Source organism: Myotis daubentonii, chromosome 11, assembly GCF_963259705.1.
Source record: "Myotis daubentonii chromosome 11, mMyoDau2.1, whole genome shotgun sequence".
NCBI lineage: Eukaryota > Metazoa > Chordata > Mammalia > Chiroptera > Vespertilionidae > Myotis > Myotis daubentonii.
The window spans coordinates 12080372-12104269 of record NC_081850.1 but is presented as its reverse complement, the minus strand read 5'-3'; the positions used below and the strand labels follow the sequence as shown (position 1 = coordinate 12104269).

The following is a 23898-nucleotide window of genomic DNA, read 5'->3' as shown; positions in this document are numbered from 1 at the left end:
ACTCCCAGGGACTGATCAGGTTATCTTAATCCTTGATCTCGTACAGGGTGGAATCTGGGTGTGGCTGTGCTCCTTGCCTGGGGGCTGGGGGGAGGAGACTCCCTCTCAGGAGCGGGTGGCTGCCCCAGTCCGGGGCTCTGGGGTGTCTCAGCACTCAATTCACTACCACCTCTCCCGGCTCCCCCTCTTTCCCCAGTCTCTCCCCAGATTCCACTCCCCAGCACACTCTCCCTCTCTTCAGCACAGGTGAGTGTCTGTATCCGAAATGTCCCATGAACAGGATTCAGTGAAAATAAACAAACAAATGCCGGCCGCGGAAACGGGGAAGGCTTGGTTTCTGTAAGCTTCTTCTCTTACCGGGACTGCATGGTCAGGTCAGCTCTTCAGGCTGCCCCCTTTAGGCTCAGTCCTCCGTGATCACAGAACCCAGCTCTCAATTTCCCTGGCGGTGCCAGGAATCCCGCGGTTCTCCTTTCCCCCGTCAGGGGCTGTGCCTGTCCCAAGGGACGCGGCTGTCTGCCACGCGGTCTCCCTCCGACTCTCTGGGCTCAGAGGTCTGGCAAACTTTCCTGCCCAAATCCCTGGTTTTTTTTTACCTTACCAGGGGAGTTCTGCTCTTCCCGGCTGTAAACCCTCTCACCAGCTGAGCAATTTCGCCAATTCGGTGTGAGTGTTACTAGCTTCAGCTGCTCGTTCCATTTGCTCCGGGACACGACCTGGGACACATCTGCCTATATCGCCGCCATCTTGGTTCTCTGAACAGTCTTTATATGACTAAAGATTTTAGCTTTCAATTCCATGAATTTTCTAGCCTGCTGGAGTTCCTTCACCCATGCTATTTACAAATGGCTCAAATCTGAAGTTGAGTCATAATTAAAACCCAGATTTTCTCCCACTCTCTGGAAAGTTCTAGGCATTAGATATTTATTTCTCCTACTCACCTCAACTACATACTTAATTTTTCTTAGGTGTCTTGCACCTTTTTCTCTCTATCATGTGTCTTCCTAGGTATGGGGAAAGAGTCTCTTAATTTTTCCTAACAGACCACATGTACTAAATTTGTAACTGCTCACATATTAGTGAAGAGTTTGATAAATCATTGTAGATTAACATGTAAAACATATTACAGACTAACATATATATTATTTATAGAACAATGTAAAATTTGAGTATTAGACCTGTGTTGAAATATACTCGTCCACGTCTTGCTCTATAAAATTGTCAACTGGCTGCCTCCAGTATGTCACCTACTGCTGATTGAACTCACAACCCAGGCATGTGCCTGACTGGGAATCAAACCTGCAACTTTTGGTTCATGGAATGATGCCTAACCAACTGAGCCACACCAGCCAGGGCAAGCCTGGGGATTTTGAGGTTGTCTTTCTCTGTGTGATATTAGCCATCTCCCTGGTGCTGAGGCTCATTGGAGACCTTAATGTACATACAGAATTGTCACCTAGAGAATCTTGGTAAAGAGCATGTGGTCAGATGGTGAGTTGAGTTGAAGGCTTACCTCAAACTTTCAATGCCTTATTATTGGCAAACGAAGATTTACCTCAAATCTTTTTTTAAAATACATTTTATTGATTTTTTACAGACAGGAAGGGAGAGGGATAGATAGTTAGAAACATTGATGAGAGAGAAACATCAATCAGCTGCTTCCTACACACTCCCTACTGGGGATGTGCCCACAACCAACGTACATGCCCTTGACCGCAATCGAACCTGGGACCCTTCAGTCCGCAGGCCAATGCTGTATCCACTGAGCCAAACCAGCTAGGGCTATCTCAAATCTTGATTTGACTCATTTGTGTATGAGAATTTACCAATACTTCCAACAGAAAAAATTGTAACCTCAGATATAAGCAACAGGAGGTTATGAAATCCCAGACAAGCAAGATCTAGACACATGTGTCCCTTCCTGCACCTACAACTCAATATTTAAGTCGTATGTTCAAGCTCATTCTCACAGTTGTCATAGAAGTCAGCTAATGCTGAGAAAGCAGAGCTCTTTGATCTCTCATGCAATATTAAAGTCAGTTTTAATTTATTTAAATATTTGCTTATACTTTTCTTCTTTGCTGGTAGAATTGTCTGTGTAACTTAGGTATCTCCATTGCAGAAACAAAGATCTAGTGATCAATTAATCTCCAAGAGGGTTCCTAATACACCGTCCTTAGTAATTTTAATCACCACTATAAAAAAAAAACATTATGATTAGCTATTTTGTTTCAGAAAGGTGTAAAGGTTTTCTTGTTTAAAAGTAGCAGTCTCAAAGGAATTATATGCCTCAATTCTATATTTTAAGTTAGAACTTAAAAATGCATATCCTGAAATTACCACATGGTTTGCATACACAGACAAGACAATTTGAGGATCCCTTCTATAGTCAAATTGAATTTAAATGCTATTTATTTTGCAGGATGTGCTATGGAATGATTTTCTCAACCATGCAGTTGATCCTGACATCTAGTAATGTTCAATAATAAATCATATTGCTAAGGAGCCTGGAATTTATAAAAATAGGCTCCCAGAAGTAAGCGTGAGAACTGTGTTCATAAGTCAAATTTTTATAGACAGTTAACAATTCTGGTTGAATAAGAATGTGTCAATTTTTAACTTAAAAAAATACATTTCTGTCTTTGATAACAAACAGTTTGTCGGCCTATCATGGGATGTAGAGCTTTTAGGATGCTTCTGTGGCATATATTCTAGAAATCAAGGTCTTTTCTATCCCATAATAGTCTCATGCTTCATTGCCCACAATAAACTGGACCAACATAAGCAATAATGTTTTATATTTAATTATATCCATCAAATCCTCAAAAGGACCATAAATATTTAATAGTCATTAGTTTAATGGAAGAATTTAGGATTTTCAATTTCACAGATTTGTATAATTCCAGGCTTATGTTTTGTTGTTTTTTTTCAGAATGTAAGCCTCCAGCATCCTTTGGATACATTATTAAACCCCTAATTTCAGGATGCAAGCATTCCTTTTCCCACAGACTCTGGATGTATGAATTGTTTCAATAATTTCCTCCATGAATGTGTTTTCTAATCTATTCTTGCACTGGAAATTGAAGACATGTAAAACCTTGATTTCTTCTTAGCATATTCCCACTGCTTGTATATTCCAAAAGGGTTTCTATCTCTTCTTCTGCCTCGAGTCACATTACCATATCCTTCGAATTATTATACACAATGCTCTTTTGCTAGGTTTCAGAAGAGGAGCAAGAGAGGAAGTAGAAAAAATCTTGCCTTGTTACTTAGTTCAACTACAATCAGTTCTGCTATAATGCTTGTTTGAAACACAAATTTGTTTCAGCGAGACTGATATAGTAAGAAACAAATTAAACATAACACACATTTCACATCTCTTTATGTTCAGTTTTGTCCCAAGAAACCCTAGGAAAACACAGTCTTTGAACCCAACTAAGTCATGCTGTGTAGTAATATACAGATTGCACACATCTAGGACATCTATTCACCTTTTCAATTCATTGTATCTGTTATGAGTCACACTTTTGCACATTTGTGTTACAAACTTCCACCTGATTTCAGGCAACCCTCTCTCTACCAAGTCACAATAATTTCATAAGCTCCCTAGATGGAAAATATGCATAACTTTTAGATTTGTAATTTATCATTACAGTCAATTTTATTCTAACCAGAGAGAAACCACTTTTCCCAACTATACAGAAACATGAATACACATGTATTTGCTCTACCAGCTGCAATTAACCTTAAGATAACTGCTATTAAGTAACCCATTTTTATTAAGTTCCAAGAGGTTGACTTGTGTCTCACTGTTTAGACACCCCTGAGCTTTGGCAACTGTGCCCAAACAAGTATGACTATTGTAAACTCTAGAATAGGTCAAATGACTAAGCTACCCTAACTACAAATAGCATTGTGCTGATTTTATAAATAGAATTGAATTAACATTATCTACACTTTCAAAGAGGCCTTTGAAAAAAATCTAGGTTTTGGATGACAGCCCAGTGACTATGCTTTGAAATTATATATATTTAAAAGGGTTTTCTTTTTTTTAAAAAAATTAAGTATTTCACCACCTCAAAAGAATAAAGGTTTCTCTCTTGAGATAGACCCTTAAGGTCATGGATCAGGGTTATTATTTAGCCTGTACAGCCTTCTTTAACATCCATCTAGCTTCATCTGTGCTTTTTGTTTTTCAAATGTTCATTTTTGGTTTAAATAGAGCAGAGGAATAAAAACATTGAAATTTCTGTCTGCAATAAAGTCCCAGGGTCTCTGGACATGAACTAGGATAGTTCAAGGACATGCCTTTAACATGTTCCATGCTTTTAACCATGAAAATCTTACTCAATCCTCACTTATGAGTTGGGCATTATAACCTTCATTTTTCCATGAAGAAACTTGAGTTTTTAAAACTTATCTTTTTAGCATTGCTACTAACTTTAAGGCTTAGATTGTTTCATAAATATTGCATAACCAATGAGGGATGAGGAATTTTAAAAAGTGATTGGAAATCAGAGCCTCTCTCAATTTTCAATTGCTGATCCTTCATTGGTCAGGTTTGAGAGCTTTAGCATCTTATGAAAGTCTCACTGGATTTTCCTCTAAATAATCAGAAGAGACTTTTTTATGGTAATTCTTTTGGGGCTTTGCCTTTTCTGGGAAATGATGTATAATGCACAGAGTATAAACATTTGGATGTGAACTTTGGGAGGGAAGGGGAAGAGGTTATCTACGCATGCTTCTAGCCTTGACAAAGGGCCAGCTCCTTGTCACTGAGAAGCAAAAGAGAAAACCTGGAAGTCTCGATACTCGCTTCTTCCTCAGCCGAGCAGTACCAGTGCGCTCAGTATTCTTGATACTGAGAGGCTGGAATTTAAGAGCTCCTGTGGTGACAGAAGTCAGAGAAGGTCAGCATGTACCTTTGCTCTCCCTGTCCTACAGAGTAGGTAATTCTCCTGCAGGAAGCTTCACAGGCTTAGAGTTTGGCACAGAGACGGCGCATGTAGCGGGCTGGGTTCTCTTCGGACCACCTTGAGTATTTGGCCATATTGGGGCCTACAACTTGTCTTCAGGGAAACCAACAACTGCAAGATTTGCAAGAAAATTAAACAGGTAGGCCTTGTAACCATTGTATGATAAATTTTTATTGTAATTCTCCATTCTCTTGTAAAGGAGTAGTCTTAAAAAAAAAATCCTCACCCATTTATATGTTTTTTTTATTGAATTAGAGAGAGAGAGAGAGAGAGAGAGAGAGAGAGAGAGAGATCAATCAGTTGCCTCCTATCTGTGTGCCCTGACCTGGGCACCTAACTCACAACCTAGGTATGGGCTCTGACCAGAAACCAAACCCATAACCTTTTGGTGCATGGGGCGATGCTCCAACCAACCCAACAACCTGACCATAGCAATGGATAGTCTCTTCCAACCCAACCACCTGACCATGGCAATGGATAGTCTCTTAATTAGTATTTGGTATGTTCTTTTTGTTTGTTTATTTTTCATGTTTGTGGTAGAAATTTTTCACAAGATATCAATCATCTTTAACCTTTTTCAGAAAGGTTCTTTGAATGCATTCACTTAGTATAGGGTTTTCCAGATCATCCTATATAATACAAGCCTAGTATGCTGTGTCTAACTGTTCATTTGACCATTCAACCAGTTGCTATGATGTGCACTGACCACCAGGGGGCAGACACTCTGACCAGTAGGTTAGCTTGCTGCTGGGGTCCAGCCGATCAGGACTGAGCGAGATGGGCCGGTCATGCCCTGGAGCCCTCCCGCGGTCCCTCCCCAAACCAGATCATGCACCAGTGGGGTCCCTTGCCCTGGCCTACACCCTCTCACAATCCGGGACCACTCGGGGGATGTCGGAGAGCCAGTTTCTGCCCAATCCCCATAGGCCAGGCCAAGGGACACCACCGGTGCATGAATCCATGCACCGGGCCTCTAGTAAGTATATGACTAATTTATGTTTGGCAAATAATTCTCGGTGAGCACACACACACATATGTAGAATACTTCACTGTTTTTACTTCATTAAAAAAGACCAATGTAGGCCACAACTACTACACTGCTACTGAGGCAAAACAGGAAAAATTATGTATACAAATTTATATATTACAAACATTTTAGTTAGCCTCTGATATGGTAACTACACTGAGACACTAACAAACTATTTCTTTTTGCAACTTCTGACTGGTTGAAACTTTTTATTAATCATGAACTTAAAAAAATAGTATTTATGAAATTGATTAAATATATGTATAACAAAATCAGTATACTCTAAAAATGTAGTAATTACCTTACCAGATGACATAGCTTTTTTGGTACCAAACATGTCTGATTTAATTTTAGGATTTTAATAGTAATTTCAAAGTATTCAATACTTTGAACAACAAAGGTTTATAGCAGGCACTCATTTTTAGACTTCATACAAAACGATATAGCTATTAGATCCACAAAAATCCATTAAAATCTCAAAATATATTGTGAGTTCTCCTCATGCTGTCATAACTGAAGTCTTCTACAATGTTCAAGTATGGTGCATCAGTGAAAACAACATAAGGAAAGGAGGTTCAGTAGCAGGTAATTTTCCCATTTATCCTTCTGTGTTCAGAATATATTTCTGGGTTTAAGAAAGAGTTTACTTATCACTTTACCTTTCCCCCCAATTATGGTTAAATGGTTGGAGAAGAAATGATCTCAGTTGTAGAAGTTATGGATAAAGTTTTAGGGCTATTGTTTCTATAAAGAGGCATTCATGGAGCTGAGTTGGGTTTTTCTTTTAAGGTTTCATTTCTGAAATTCATTTAATAGTATATTAAAATATCTGTTTAATGTCCAGGTAAGTGACACTATCTTGCAATTAATTTTCCAAAGATATTTTATAATCTTTCTTTGAAGAATATAGGCTAAAGGATTGGTACTTGGTCCAAAATTACACTGCTGATGCCAAGGACTTTGAAGTTCCATTGATCATCTTTAAAAATTGATATTGTAAATGGATGGTCCATTTTCATATTTCAAAGATTGTAAAAGAAACCTAAATAAAATGTGTTAATAAGTATTTTTGTAAATTATATAACTTTTTCTTTTTCAAATTTAAAACCAACAGTCAGTTTTGAAACAATGCCTTCATCTTTAAGATGCTGCTGGAGTGTTAGTTGTAACAATTATTTAATCATAAATGACAATTCTAGAGTTAGTCTCATACCTGAAACCTCCTAACTGGTTGAGTTTTCCAGTTGGTCTCCCTTCTTCTTATATTACTTTTCTGTTTTGGAATATTTTCTATAAACTAGCCCATTAATGAGTCAAAATTACATTACATATAATACTCTTAGGAAGGACAATTATGAGAATGAAAATGAAAAGAACAAGGGAAAATATGACTTCCAGAGAGAAGTTGTATAGAAAATAATTTGGGTGATCTACTTAACAGAATCAAAGTATTTTTTCTTTTACTGAAAGTACTTTTTTTTTTTTTACTCCCATAAATGCTTTTAAGACTTTCTTTGGAAAACCTGTCATTTTCAAAGTACCCTTAAGAGCACATAATCCCTACATAATTTGAACAAATTGCACTTTTCTGAAATAATGGCAATTTTCTAGATAACTAGTTTATACAATAAGGAAATGCCTCAGACTTGCTTCAAAAAGAGAAGTGCATTACAGATGGACACCTTGTGCCATACTTCAGATGGAGTATATTACCTACAACATAGAAATGCATAGATCAATGTGCATTAGATTGTAATATGCACTTTTTTTCCAGGGAAAATTATGCAGTTCAGAAAACAACCAGGCATTTGGGGAGGAGAGAGTGGGGTTATAAGCCAACACTTCTTGAAGCCTTGTTAGAAGAAAACAAGAGCTATTTGAGAATAATATAGGCACATTGGTACTTTTAAAGGTTACTTTGCACTCTATATGACGTGAGTTATGAAAGAGAATGCAGATTGATCCTGACCTACTTTAAAAATTATACCTATCACCTTTGTAATGTGATTCTGCAGTTATTCTTACATTACTCAAGATAGGGAAGAAAAATAATACAAGTGGGAGCAAGAGAGAAACTGAGAGGATTCTCCTACACATGGGATATTTCCCTAAAAGTCAGAGACTGCAATCTTTTTCATATTTCCAATAATCAAAATTCTGTTATCATATGCTCTGCTGCAGCATGACCTTATTTAAATTGTTTATAATTATACATCATCAAGCCAAGAATGGCTTCCTTTGGTCATTTCTGCAATTTCTAGACAGAAATGATATCAGACTTTCTACAGCAGAAGTCTTCCTATAAGATCAAATCTTTTGCTTGATTATTATCAATGTTTTACTTATAGACATGATTAAATTTTTTTAAACCAGTTCTTTGGGGAACAAAAAGTCACTTATAAAAGAATAGCCAAGTAGCAAATCTCTTACATAAAGATGGTCAGTGGTACTTATTAAATCTTAAAAATATACCATTGTCAGTTATAGTCACAATCAATAAAATGCAATAGGAACACTGAACATAAACCCTTTTTCTGTGGATTACTTATTACAAAATACTTTAGGATGGGAAAATATTCATTATTCTTAAAAAAGGACCTGGAAATGCTATATAAACTCTTCATGAAAACATGGTCACCATTATGTGTGAAAACTCAATAAAAAAGAATTTAGTTTGTAAGTAGGTCACATATTAAAATAGATGAATAGGTAATATATGTTATCTTAAGCATTCAAAAGTAGACAAGGATATTATAATATTCTAGAGGCTCGGTGCACGACATTCATGCAAGGGGCTCTGCCCTCACAGCCCCGGCTTTATTTGGAAGGTTGTCCTGAAGGACGTCTGGTTTAATTGGCATATTATGCTTTTATTATTATAGATTATTCTTGACTCCATAACAAGGTAATTTTAAAACATGAGCATCTTGAATACCTTGGAGCCAGATATAGCATAACATGGAGATATATGTTATACAGAATCAGTAATAAAAACACAAATACATAAACAAAAAAACAAAATACTTTTGTTACAGGTAAGTAATATTTTATAAGATAACCATCTAAATAGTAATATTATTTTGGACAAGTCAAACATAAAGTGAAAAATAATGTAATCACAATAATCATATGCCATATGTATGGGGCTAGAGCTAAAATTGTTATGTATTAAACATTACAACTATAATGAATGATCAAATTATCTATATATATAAAAGCCAAGCAACTGGAGCAACTGAACAACCTGAACAACTGGCCACTATGACACGCACTGTGACTGGCCAACTGTCAGGATGTGGGTGGGGCCAACCTGCCAACCTCCTGCAGCCCCCCGCCCCCCGGCCGGCCCAGCCCACAATTGCCCCCTGGCTGGCCCAACCCTCGATTGGTCCTCCCCCCCACCCCCAATCAAGGGTGGGGCCAGCCGGCCAACCTCCCGCATCCCCTACCCCAGCCAGCTGGCCCTGATAGGCCCCAATCAGGGTGGGCAGGCCAGACCCCACCCATGCATGAATTCGTTCACCGCGCCTCTAGTTAAATTATTAAAAGGACGGGAAATGAAGACTTTTATCTTCATTTTCTTTCGGACAAGATTTGCTTTACTTAAGAAGCTGAAGTTTGAGTACTTATAAGGCTTGCGTCACTGTGCCAAGTATAGTAAAAGCATTTTCTTTTTGTTCTAGCCATTATTCCATGAGTTTGCTATAGAGGACAGAGTGAAATGATTTATTCTATAGGAATTGGTTTGCAATTAGGTAAATATTTCATGAAGTCAAAATTTCTTTACTAAACGTCTTAGAGGAAGGTGTACATGAGAGGCTAATATAAAATTTCTCAAGTTTTTACAGCTGGGTTTTGCTCTGGCGATAGGCTGTCAATTCTTGAGTATCTCATAAAATAGTAGACTTGCTTTTTATCTAAGGTAGATATTTTAACAGTTTATATTCAGTACTAGTGACCTGGTGCACAAAATTTGTGCACATTAAAAGGGGATTAATTAGAGGAAATATTTTAATATTGCTATTTGCCCTTTCTCTATAATAGAAGTGTCAGAGATGAAAGAAAATTAGTAAAATGTATATGGAAATCTTCCTCCTGTCAGAGTCTGGGGTGCACCACAAGACCCAGAGTCAAGTCCCTGCCCACCCATTTGTGCCTCAAAATTACACAAGATGCAGACCCGGCCGGCACCCCCCCCTCCATTGGGCTAGATCCTGACCTGGCCAGTCCCACCCCGTCAAGCCCCACTGGGCAGGGGTGCTGCATGAGGTCCCCTGGCTTGGTGCTGGGGTGGGGGGCACAGCCTGAGGTCCCTTGGCCCAGCACTGGGGAGGGGGGCACACCTTGAGGTCCCCCATCAAGCCCTGCTGGGTAAGGGGCATGGCCTCAAGTCCCCTGACCCAGTGCTGGGGCAGGAGACATGGCCTGAGGTCCCCCCTCAGGGCCTGCCAGGTCCGGGGGTGCAGCCTGAGGTCCCCTGTCAAGCCCTGCTGGGTGGACAGCATGGCTGAGGTCCCCCAGCCTGGCATCAGGGTGGGGGTTGCGGCCTGAGATCCCCTGTCAAGTCCCACGTGGTGGTGGGGGGGGGGGCACAGCCTTAGGTCCCTGCTGATTGCTCGTTAAGGCTCAGTATGGGAACTCGGCCTCTGTTGTGGGTGCAGCCATCTAGTGTTACGGAACCCCCCACCTTTGCTGTGGGTGCCACCATGCTTGTAGCGGAGTGACAGCAATTTCCATATTCCTTCTTTATTATATAGGTTGTATTCTACATCTTGTGACTGGACAGTTATTAAATTACTAGAGGCCCAGTGCACAAGATTTGTGCCCTGGTGGAGTCCCTCAGTCCAGCCTGCACCCTCTCATAGTCTGGGACCCCTCAAGGGATGTCCACCTGCCGGCTAAGCCAGCAGACATCCCTCTTGCAGTCCAAGGCTCTTGCAGTCTGGGGCTGTCGCAGTTCGGGACCCCTCGTTCCATACTACCCACCTGCAGCAGAGGTGGGAGAGGCTCCTGCCATTGCTTTTGTGCTGGTCAGACATGAGCCCGGCTTCTGGCTGAGTGGAGCTTTCCCTGTGGTAGTGCACTGACCACTAGGGGGCAGCTCCTGCATTGAGTATCTGCCCTGCGGTGGCCAGTGCGCCACATAGCGACCAGTAGTTCCGCCCTTTGGCCGATTTGCATATTACACTTTTATTATAGAGGATTTGCAAAGGATAATAAAAATTCACACCTAAAGGGTCATTTTCCAACTGGCCGTTTAGACTCAGAGGGCAAGTGTGAACCTATGAACCAGTAGATCACAGTTAGATTCCAGTCAGTGCATATGCCCTGGTTGCAAGCTTGATTCCTAGCAGGGGGCATGCAAGAGGCAGCTGATCAATGATTCATTATCTTCATTGATGTTTCTATCTTTCTCTCCCTCTCCCTTCCTCTCTGAAATCAATAAAAAAATGTATATTTAAAAAAAGTCATTTTTCTGAAAACAAATTCAAAAACATGACAACAAAAACATGATGTTCACTGTTTCATATTAGCCAAGTCTTAAGATTTGAGTAAATGGGAAAGTTTGCTATCTTTATGATAGTACTTATAATAATTCTAATGTGCTTATTGCTATTCTTTCTTTTGTATGCTTAAGTTATAATTGTAAGCAGCACAGATTTTTTGATGTAGGAAGACTTGAGTTCTAATTGGATTTGACTTTTATTTGTTGGTTGGCCAGCATGTTTTTTTTTTTTTCATGCTTTAGTTTTCATATGTGGCAAAAGGAAAATATTTCAAATTAATAAGATGATTGTTGTTTAGGATTAAGGAGGTAACTATATAGAGCACCATTCGGGTATACTTAGTTAGTACTTAGTTTGTAGATGCCCTCAAATTATTAATTTCACCTTTATTAATTTTACCCATATTATTTTTAATTTTTTCTAGATAAAAACATTGAAATACATAGGCAAATGCTGCTACAGTATGAGTTTCCACCATTTCTTTCATTCCTTTAGAGATGACTTTGGTCAAATTCTATAAGCTCTCTCTATTGTGGTTCTATTTTATATATATATATATATATATATATTATTGATTTCAGAGATGAAGAGAGAGAGAGTCATTATCATGATCGGCCAACTCCTGCACACCCCACACTGGGGATCGAGTTCTCAACCCGGGCATGTGCCCTGACTGGGAATGGAACAATGACCTCCTGGCTCACAGGTCTACATTCAACCACTAAGCCATGCCAGCCAGGTATACACAGCAATATTTTGTCTTCTCTTGTCCCCATCTTACAGTTCCTACCGTAAATCATACAATCTACTACCTGGTTTATGGAAAGACCTGGAGACCTGAAATGGACCAAAAAAATAAAAAAGGAACACAAAAGATCTAAGTAATTCTATTCATCTCTTTCACCTCTCATAGCAGAGGATACCAAAGCACACAAGTGTGTTCCTCAAATAATTTAACAAAGACTTCCTTAGATTGGGACTGCATATGTTTTTAAATCACTTTCTCCCGTTCCTACTGTAAAATATGACATTTACTATTTTTTCCAATAAATACTGGTGAAAGGAAAAAAGAGATGAACTAAAACTTCTCCAATACACAGAGGATGTTTCCTTAGTTTAACCAAGAATATTTAGTTTTTTGCATATGCTACATCAGGGGTCCTCAAACTTTTTAAACAGGGGGCCAGTTCACTGTCCCTCAGACCGTTGGAGGGCCGGACTATAGTACAAAAAAAACTATGAACAAATTCCTATGCACACTGCACATATCTTATTTTGAAGTAAAAAAACAAAACGGGAACAAATACAATATTTGTATTTGCATGTGGCCCGCGGGCCATAGTTTGAGGACCCCTGTGCTACACAATGCTCAATATATATCTTTCTATGATTTACTAGTTATTTCTTAAGGTAAAAAAGAATGTGCTTAGTTTACTCAGAAGAGAAATACGATTGTTTAGAACAGGGGTTGGCAAACTATGTCCTGCTGCCTATTTTTGTAAATCAATTTTTATTGGAACACAGTTTTGCCCATTTGTTGAGTTATTGCCTATACATGCTTTCTGGTTACCATGGTTGAACTGAGTAGTTGCAGTAGAGACTATAGTTAACAGAACCTAAAATATTCACTATCTAGCTCTTTATTGAAAAAATAATCCCCCATAGTCTAGAAAAATGAGATTCTAAGAGCAATGTTTAGTAATTGCTGCACTATTTAGAAAACTTCCCAGAGAAAATATCATGTGATAATACTCAGCCTCATATAGAAAATATGTGACTTTAAAGGTATGCAACAGATTTTGTAAAAAGCATTTAAGAAAAATACATCCAACCCCCTGGCAATGGGCAAGGAGAGACACCTGATTGGTGGTGTTGCTCTTATAACAATCAGGGGCAGAGCAGACATGCAGTCCTTAGTTCATCCTAGCTTGATGCCTGTCTTGGTGGCCAGAGCTGTTTCAGGCCTGAGACACATTTAAAAATATCTACACTTATTAAAGGAAAAAATGGTAATTGGTGTATGACGCTACCCTTTTCATTGGCTAATCAGGGCTATATGCAAATTAACTGCCAACTAAGATTGGCAGTTAACTGCCAACTAAGATTAGCAGTTAACTGCCAACAAGATGGCGGTTAATTTGCATATGTAGGCACAATGCAGGGAGGCGAAAGGGAAAGCAGGAAGAAGCCCCCTGCCACTGACAGTGATTGGAAACCCAGGGGGGAGCTAAGAGCTGGGGGGCAAGGCAAAGGCCATTGCCCTGCCCCCCAGCCATGATCGGAGAATCAGGTGCCTTTGCCACCCTGGCCAGTGATAGCAGGAAGTAGGGGTGGAGCCAGCGATGGGAGCTGGGCATGGTCGAAGCTGGCAGTCCCAGGAGCTAGGGGTCCCTTGCCTGGGCCTAAAGCGAAGCCCACGATCGCGGGGCCGCTGCAGCTGCGGGTCCCCGCTGCCCGGGCCGGACGCCTAGGCCAGAGGCGTCCTACAGGGGCAGGGGGAGAGCCTGCAACCGCGGGGAGCTGAGGGTCCCCTGCCCAGGCCTGACACCTCTGCCGGAGGCCTCAGGCCTGGTCAAGGGGCCGATCCGGTGATTGGTGATCGGAGGGTGATGAGGGTCAACTCCTCTGGCCGAGGCATCAGGCCTGGGCGGGGGGCTGGGGGTCCCCTGCCCAGGCCTGATGCCTGGGCCAGAGGCATCAGGCCTGGGTGGGGGGCGGAGCCGGGGATTGGGGGGATATGATGGTCCCCTTGCCCAGGCCTGAAGTCTGGGTCAGAGGCGTCAGGCTTGGGCGGGGGGTGGAGCAAGCGATCAGAGGGAGATGGGGGTCCCCTGCACAGGCATGATTCCTGGGCCAGAGGCCTCAGGTCTGGGCGGGGGTCAGAGCCAGTGATGGGGGGAGATGGGGGTCCCCTGTCCAAGCCTGACACCTCTGGCGGAGGCGTCAGGCCTGGGCAAGGGGCTGATCGGGCGATTGGAGGGTGATGGGGGTCTACGCCTCTGGCCGAGGCATCAGGCCTGGGCAAGGGGCAGAGCCAGCAATCGGAGGGGTCTGGGGGTCCCCTGCCCAGGCCTGACGCCTGGGCCAGAGGCATCAGGCCTGGGCTGGGGGCAGAACCAGTGACGGGGGGAAATGAGGGTCCCCTGCCCAGGCCTGACGCCTCTGTCAGAGGCGTCAGGCCTGGGCAAGGGGCCGATCCTGCGATTGGAGGGTGATGGGGGTCAACGCCTGAGGGCTCCCAGTATTTGAGAGGGGGCAGGCTGGGCTGAGGGACACTCCCCCCCCCCCCCACACACACACCCAGTGCACAAATTTCGTGCACTGGGCCCCTGGTATATATATATATATATATATTCATCGAAATGAGTGTTAGATCCTGGCTGGGTAGCTCAGTTGGTTAGAGCATTGTCCCAATATGCCAAGGCTGAGGGTTCAGGGTACAAAGAAGAACCAACCAATGAATGCATAAATAAGTGTGACAACAAATCGATGTTTCTCTCCTTCTCCCTCTCTCTAAAAATCCTATATAATAAAGCCCTAATATGCAAATTGACCAAACAGCAGAACGACCAGTCGCTATGATGCACACTGACCACCAGGGGGCAGGTGCTCAACGCAGGAGCTATCCCCTGGTGGTCAGTGTGCTCCCATGGGGGGGCACTGCTCAGCCAGAAGCTGGGCTCACAGCTAGTGAGCCCAGTGGTGGTGGTGAAGCCTCTTCCACCTCTGGCAGGACCCCGAAGGGTCTCAGACTGCAAGAGAGTGCAGGCTGGGCTGAGGGACAGCCCCCCCGCCCCCCCGCCAGTGCACAAATGTCATGCACCAGACCTCTAGTCAATAAATAAAATGTTTAAAAAAATAATAAATGAGTGTTGACTCTTGTGGCATATCTGTTTAAATCCTCTCAATAGTGAAAACACATGTGCCCTTTAATGCTATATTTAAATTTTGGAAGCAATGAAGTTTTTACAGAGAGGTAATGTGACTGAATAATGAGTCTGATAACTGGCCAGGTAGTTTAGGTTTGAAATTTTGAAGCAATGGTATCTCTCTCCTTATGTGGTCGGCGATCTGACTCCTAAGACAACTCCAAAGAAATGTTAAAAATGTTTTATACAAAAAGCATCAGGAGATTGAGTGTTAGCTTCCAAAATTTCTATGTTGTAATACCCCAAAACTTAGAGCCACAGGTGGTATGAACAGGGCATATAAACGTGAAGCTGATGGCAGTGTAGGCAATATCACAACACTTTTGTGTATCAACCTTTATCCTGATTCTATTTTTTAATGAACATTTGGATCAAGCAAAAAAAAAAAGTAATCAACAAAACACATTGAATGGTCAAATAAATTAGTTAAAATGCAGTTTTGTCTAAAGTAAATTACAGAGCCTCAGTAAACTGACAATTGATTTGTATTCTGTTCAGGCATTCTGACAGTCCACATTTTCACTACACTGTTTGGGAGAACATGTGTCAGCTGGAACATAATTTCTTAGGAATTTGAGGGCATTAAATATTACATTGCAGATGCTCACAAAATATGTACCCATTTTTGCCATATGGGAGAGACAAATGGAAGTCTTTAAGGATCAACAAGAGAAAAAACAAAGCAATACTTGTGCTGATTAAACTAAGTGCCAACTTGAGACAATATCCACTTTTTGAAGTGTCACGGATGATAAGAGAGCTTTAAAAATATAATGGCACAAACAAAAGAAAATAGTAGAGTAAAATTGATAGTCTATGTTTTTTTTGAAAAATACTGAACTCTGATGCAAGAAATACCATAGTGATTGTCTATGTCTCAGTTGTAAGCAGGATATAGAAATGAAAATCAAAGGTAATATTCCAATATGTTACTTTTTCAATATAAGAAACCATTAAATAGCCAAAGAAGCTATTAAATGCACCCAGTCCTTTGAAAATGACTGTGGGATACAAAAAATATGGAATTTTTTCATCTAATCCTTTTTCATTTAATTAGAAATAAACATCCTGCCTCTCTACATCTTTTAAATTGTCTTCCTTTCTTGTATTTTTTTTAATCTTAATAATTGGAATGACTACCACTGTGTTGGTCCTTTAAATCACTCAAACTCCTTCTTTCTCATTCCTGACAACCAGTCAGCAAATTCTGTCAATGGTACCTGATGTATATTTCTCCTTTTCCCCCTTGTCTCCATTGTCACTGCTTTTATTTTAGTCAAGATGATCAACTCTGTTTATATAGTCTACTTAGCAAGATTATAAATCCTTGCATAATTTTGTTCTCCTTCACCAAACCTGAGTAATACAGATTTCCATGAATAATAATACTCTTTTCATGGCACACCTAATTTTCCATAAAAATAATGCAGCTATAAAAATGGCTGTATTTGTCTACTAGTGTACATTAGTAAGATTTTTTTCACTATAAGTATAGATTTATATGTCATTACTGCAACAGTATATACATTTGAAAAATACCATTACATTAAGGTTTTTTTTAGTTTTTAAAATCCTTATTGTTGAAAGTATTAGATATGTCCCCCTTTTTTCCTCCATTGACCTCTCCCAGCCCGCCCTACTCCAGGCCTTCACCACTCTATTGTCTGTGTTCCTAGGTTATGCATATATGCATACAAGTTTATTGGTTGATCTCTTTCCACAAGCCTATCCTCCCCTGCCTTCCCTCTGAGGTTTGACAGTCTGTTCTCCTATATTCATAGTGTCACAATTTATAATAGCTAAGATTTGGAAACAGCCTAAGTGCCCATCACAGATGAGTGGATTAAAAAGCTGTGATACATCTACACAATGGAATACTATGCAGCTGTAAAAAAAAATAACTCTTTTCATTTGCAACAGCATGTATGAACCTGGAGAGCATTGTGCTAAATGAAATAAGCCAGTCAGAGAAACATAAGTATCACATGATCTCACTCATATGTAGAATCTAATGACCAACATAAACTGATGAACCAAAATAGATCCAAAGATATGAGATTTTTTTAGTGGGGTTATGTACCTAAAGTTAGAATTACTGGGTTATAGTGTATGAGTATGTTTAATTATAAAGTAATCCCAGTTTTGTCAAATGGTTGTGCTAATTTACATCCCTACCAGCATAATATATAAGCAATCTCCTGATTCCCGCTTGCTATAACACTAGATATTGTCAAACTTTTTAACGAGTGCCAAAAAATGTATACAAATATTTTTATGTTCATTTATCTGATTACAAATGACATGAATATGTCCTATTATTAGCTCTAGCTTTTCCTAATTCCTGCCTCAATGTAACCACAAAATGCACATGTGCAAATGCACACACACACACACATACACAGTCACACTCACACATCCATTACTTACATAGTTTTTACTCAACTTGTTTCAAAACCAAATCACTAGCATCTATTGGAAGGTTTAATTTTTTCCTTTTGATTTCTTCTATATCTGGTTTAGTTAGACACCTGTGCTCATCATACAACAGCTTCTATTTCTTCTATCATAGCATTGAACTATTCTATATGCCAAATGTTTTACATGTTGGAATATCCAAACAGGAGCATGTGAAATTAGTGACTATTTCTATCACTTCCTCAGCGCATAATAGGATGAGCACTAAAGCTTCTCAAGTGTCTCTTTAATCTTAAAAAAGCATTTGTGCTGAGTCTAGTAAACTGAAAATATGCAAAATGTTTTCCAATAATGTTATCAATTATCTTTGGTATTAATATTCCTTAATTTGTTGTCTTAACTTTCAGGGTATTTAAAGCATGTGTGAGTGAAATGGAATACTACTGGGCCATGAAAAAGGAAATCTTACCCTTTGTGACAACATGGATGGGCCTGGAGTGCATTATGCTATGTGAAATAAGCCAGTCAGAGAAAGACAAGCACCATATGATTTCACATGGAATCTAATGAACAAAATGAACTAACAAGCAAAATAGAGACAGTCTTACAGATAAAGAGCAGGCAGACAGCTGCCAGGGGATAACAGTGTGGTTATATCTAGGTGAGGTGGAGGGAACTAGTGAATGGTATGGGGGATAAAGGTGATGGAAGGAGACTTGGTGAACACAGAGTACAGTGTACAGATAATGTTTTGTGGAATTGTGCACCTGAAACTGGTATAATTTTGTTAACCAGTGTCACACCAACAAGTTCAATAAAAAAAGAAAAAAAGTAAACAATGCATGTGCATGAGAAAGAGATCCAAATAATACAGACTTACATATATAAGTATATAATTTAATACACACATTTTAATCCAAAATCATCTACTTGAGATCAGCATGACTACCAGAATAGGAAACATCCTCCAACTCCCAAATCCCCAGTGATTCCTGATTGCTTCGAAATGGGAGTTCTGCGAAAAATTCAGACTGTCCTGACCAATGATTTCTTGCCTACCACGGCCACATGTATCCTCTTCTAACCCGGCTCCCTGGATTCCTAATGCAATCATTCCACAAACACTTATGCCCTGGAACATTCCAGATATAGACTTAAGATTCCATTGTGATCAGTGAAGGCAAGTCTCCTATCCTTGAAGAACTTCTATATTATGTAAGCAAACAAATAAATACAAATTATTATTTCAGAGAGAGATAAGAGCTAGGACAACTGACATTGTTTGCTATTTCAGAAACAGCAATAAAGAAAGGCCTCTCTGATGAAGTGACGTTTTGAGATCTTAATGATGAGAAGTTGGGTTCAGGTTTACGTCTTTGAAATTTGATTGAGGATCTTTCTGTTGCCAGGCTTTCCTAGTGCCTTGTACACCAAGCATGCCGCCACCAGGTCGTCCCAAAAGCCACTGCACCGTACGGACTGTCAGTGCTGCTGGACTGTTTGCATTGGAGAGAAGGGCCCTCTCCTGTGTCCCTCACACACATGCCTCCAAACACAGAGGCTTCCCCAGATCCTCTTCCATCAGCTACTCTCCTCCACTCCTTACCGCCTGCAGGCAATGTTCAAAATTTTAACAACAAAAATAAAAGTTTCTGAGAGTTTCGGATTCTCTGTGTACAAACCTGAGAAACTAACATCCCTCACTCACCATTCCTCTAAAATAGCCTTCAAGGCAAAGCGTTGCCATAGTGAAGAAAGTGCACAGACTTTGAAATTAACACTATCTGATGCAAAGGCTGGCTTCTTTTCTGTCTTTTGTGTATATTTATTTATTTTCAGCAAACGTTATGTTTATTAATTTAACAGCCATTTGTCCACATAAAGAATTGGTTAGACTTCCCTTTTCTCCCAAGCTTTAAATAGAACTTTACTTATTTATCTATTTATTTTTATTGAATTTATTGAGGTGACATTGGTTCACAAAACCATACAGGTTTCAAGTGTATGACTCAATAAATAGCATCTGCAAACCCCATTGTGAGCCCATGTCCCCAAGCAAAGTCTCTTTTTTATATTAAAAGAGATGCAATTTAATTATTCACTATGGTTTGAATTACCCACTAACCTTCCAAGACTTATAAAGCTGAAGTTTGCTAAACTCAAAACAAAACAAAACAAAACAAAAAACTCAGCAGGCCAGCTGTGTCTTTAAGTAAGCACCCTTAAATATTCTGTCAGAAAGTGGGGTTTAAAAATATCAAACAAGCCAATGGGGTCATGGTCCATACACTAATGTTTGAGAACTGCTGGTACCGGTGACAGTAAGAACAAGAGTGGCACTGAGCTGACTCAAGACAAACAGGGATGTATGTTTCCTAGGGCTGGTGGGAAAAAGTAAATACTACAAACCAGGTGGCTTAAAACAACAGAGACTTATTTTCTTACCTGTTTTGGAGGCTTGAATTCCAAAGTCAAGGTGTGGGCAGAGTTGGTTCCTTCGGAGGCTCTGAGTCTTTTCTGGCTTCTGAGGACAGCCGGCATCCTTGGTGTTTCTTGGATTGTGGATCCATCAGGCCATTCTTTGCCTCCACCGTCACTGGAGTTCTCCCGTGTTTCCCTCTTTTCTTACAAAGACCAGTCATATTAGATGAAGGCCCCACCCTACTCCAGTATCACCTCGTTTTCACTAATTACATCTACAATTATCCTATTTGCAATTAGGGCCTGTAAGAGGCAACTCCTAGCCAGGGTCTTGACCCTTCTGGGTGCAGGGAATTCGAAAAACATGCGGGTGACAACAGGCAAGCGGGACATGCTTTACTACGAACAGAGCAGCCAACAACTGGCTGGTCAGTGGCAACTTATATACATACTCATACACGCTCGAATAAAAGAGGCCCCGTGCCAGTTAGTGACACTTGTGCTTCATTAACATAAACAGCTTACAGAAGGGTGCGCTTGCCCAGTAAGTATAGTGCTATTGCTGAGCTATTGCCCCTGTGCATGTGTAGGGCAAAAGGGCTTTTCACCTAATACTGCCCGGTTCTCACCTGCACACATGCGCATGGCGAAGAGGCCTTGAACCTCCAGCGAACCCCACAGGGCCCCCACAGGGCCCCATTCTGGGGTGTTGGGGGTTAGGACTTCAACATATCTTTTGGAGGCAACACAATTCAATCCATAACAAAAAACAGCTGTGTATTCACCCAAGCCCTCTCAGGATAATATGAATCAAAATTTTTTAGGTAGCAGGATAATGTTGGTGATCCCTAGCCATACCGCAGGACCCCTAAATCACGTTTTTCAAGGCTATTGAGCCCACACTGGGGATTTTTAAAAACTTGTACAATGTTTTAAAATCACTATTGTAAATACATGTATTAATGTTTCTATGGCAATGGTTTGTGCTATTCATAACATAGAACACCTTTTGACATTGAACTTGGGTACAATAGAATACTGAATTTTAAGTTAGCCTAGTAGCATTGAGTATTGCTTATAGGAGGTTGCTATGTTACAGAAGGAAATAAATTCTTTGAAATTGATTTCATCTGAAAATGAAGTACTGTAATAAATGTCTTCTCTGTTTCTATCCTATTTTTATACAACTCTGTATTTCTGTTTTTATTCATCTTTATTCTTTCTTTATATGTTTCTCTTCTGTTTCCTTTGTAGCAGTGAGAATTCTTTTTACAAATACACATTCAATTTGACACATTCATAGTGCATACTTACTATGTATTTGTTTTGGTGCTGAAAGCATTGGAAATAATGTCCTTTAAAAAATAGCTACTTCGAAATGTGCAAAGAAGTACTTATCAAACTTCAATATGCATAAGAATCAACTTGGGATCTTGTTAAAATAGATTTTGATTCCGCAAATTTGGGGTGGAGCTTGAGATTCTTCATTTCTAACAAGCTCCCAGGTGGTGATACTTCTGGTTTGTGATCTATGCTTTCAGTGGGAAGTGGCTAAGAAATAAAAGGGAGGTACATGCAAAATGGTAATCCAACACAAATGGGAAAAATACTACAGAAAAAGAGATGTAGATTTTGGACATCAAATATTACTAGAAGTTAATTACCCAAAAGGAAAAAGAATACTCTCAGCAATGGGAATGGAATAAGTAAGGCTTCTTAAGTGAAGAGCAATGACCAATAATTACTGTGGTTAGACACATGCTTTTAAAAATACACTTATTGAAAAAAAACAGATTCTTAGAACACAACTCAGAAACAATGATTTAGAAATCATGAGACTAAAGACATGAGGCTCACTTGTAAGTAAATTCAAACTCCTTCATATCTGCCACCTCAAATTTGGGCCTCAGGCTCCATGCCTGCAGGGAGGGGTATATGCGTGAACACACCGGTGGCCAAAGGGGTGAAGAGCATCCTCTCCTTTTTCCAAAAATTTAGATTTTATTTTTCAAAAGTGGTGTTCGGATTTTTTTCAATGCTATGTTCTTATTAAAAGAAAAATTGAGAATACCTCATATAAGTGCCATTATTTATTTAATAAATATGCAGATATAGTCATATGCCTATACTATTTCATTTCAAATCACAACTCTCTAACTGACAGAGGCTTGAGGAGAGTAGCCTTATGAATAGTCCAATAGTGACCCACTTTCTGTCTCTGATTTTAAATGTTGATACACTGATTGCTTTTAAGTGTCTTAAAATTATTTTTTGTCAATATAAACATTCTCTTAATCATAAATCCTAATTGCTTAGTGGAGCTTACATTAGAGTAAGACCAAGATGCTAAAAGCTGTTTTAGAAGCAATGCTTTTCTTTGTGTTTCATTCTCTCTCTCTCCCTCTCTCCTGCTGAAATAGGGAAAAAGGAGACAGCAAACTTGAGCTCCTGAATTATACGATTTCCCCATGCATCCCATCACCTATTTATATTAGAATAGCAAACATTTATATCCTATTGGCTTACACAGTGAAATTACTTATAGTTGTCATTGGTTGTCGATTTTATGATAATTGTAATGGAAAGGTCTCCAGTTCCTCCAAATGTAAAGGATGTTTAAAGAGTGAGATAATGCTCAACAGTTGAGAGGATATAACCAACAAGGGAGAACTGAAGCAGCAATAACAAAGCTGAATTGTTGCAATGTGACTGTTCTCTTCCAATAGCCTTATCTGTGCCTTTTTATGCTCCAGATAAACTATCTTACATAGTAGTGAATAAGTAATAATGGCTCATATCCCAGCTGTGAGCAGTTTTGTGGTTAGTAAAATAGGAAGCAACCAGGGATTGCCAATCTCAAATGATATTGTGTATGACAAGTGAAACTTTAGTAATCTTCAGTGAATAATTATATAAAAGAAGAACAGAAAATGATGGCCACATGGCTCAATTCTTTACTATAATCTCACCTGTGTTTAAAACTTGAGAATCAGGAACTTAATAAATTAGGGAATTCACATGAGGTACCTCACAATATTAGGCAAGCTGTTTAACTCCCTCAAACCTTCATTATCCCCATCTATAAAATGGGAAGTTAAGTGAGACTTTTGTCTAGATTTCACATAGGACATAGTGGTAGATAAGATTTGGTTACAGCCTCTTCCACAAGCACTGGTTCCTTCTCTTCTCCTCACGTGCTCAGCTTGGGAGGTCCCAGGACTCAGCTGCAGGCTCTCCTCTTTCCTTGTACACTCTCCCTGGAAAAGCTCTTCTTGCCCGTTGTTTTAGGGACAATCATATCTTGGAGACATTGCGGGTTCAGCGCGAGAGCAATGAAATAAAGTGAGCATCGCAATAAAGCGAGTCCTGCACTGTGGCTGATGGAGGATCTTTCCTTTAATTGGTAAGAAATGTAGCATCATGAGTTCAATCAAGCGAACCGCAATACAGTGAGGTATGCCTGGACTACAGATACAATATGGGCCCCGTGTTTTGTTTTTGTTTTGTTTTTTTATCTGCAACCCAGACTGTTCTCTTTCTTGAACTCTAGCTTTGCTTACTGAACAATGGCAACTGCCTACTTAACTCCCAGAGATGTCTCATGAGCATCTTCTTATACATCA

At 39.9% G+C, this 23898-nt stretch overlaps 1 pseudogene; it reads left to right on the top strand.

The window, feature by feature from the left end:
• The first annotated feature begins 13340 nt into the window (after positions 1–13340).
• On the top strand, positions 13341–13487 carry LOC132212913 (small nucleolar RNA SNORA48; annotated as a pseudogene).
• The last annotated feature ends 10411 nt before the right edge of the window (positions 13488–23898 follow it).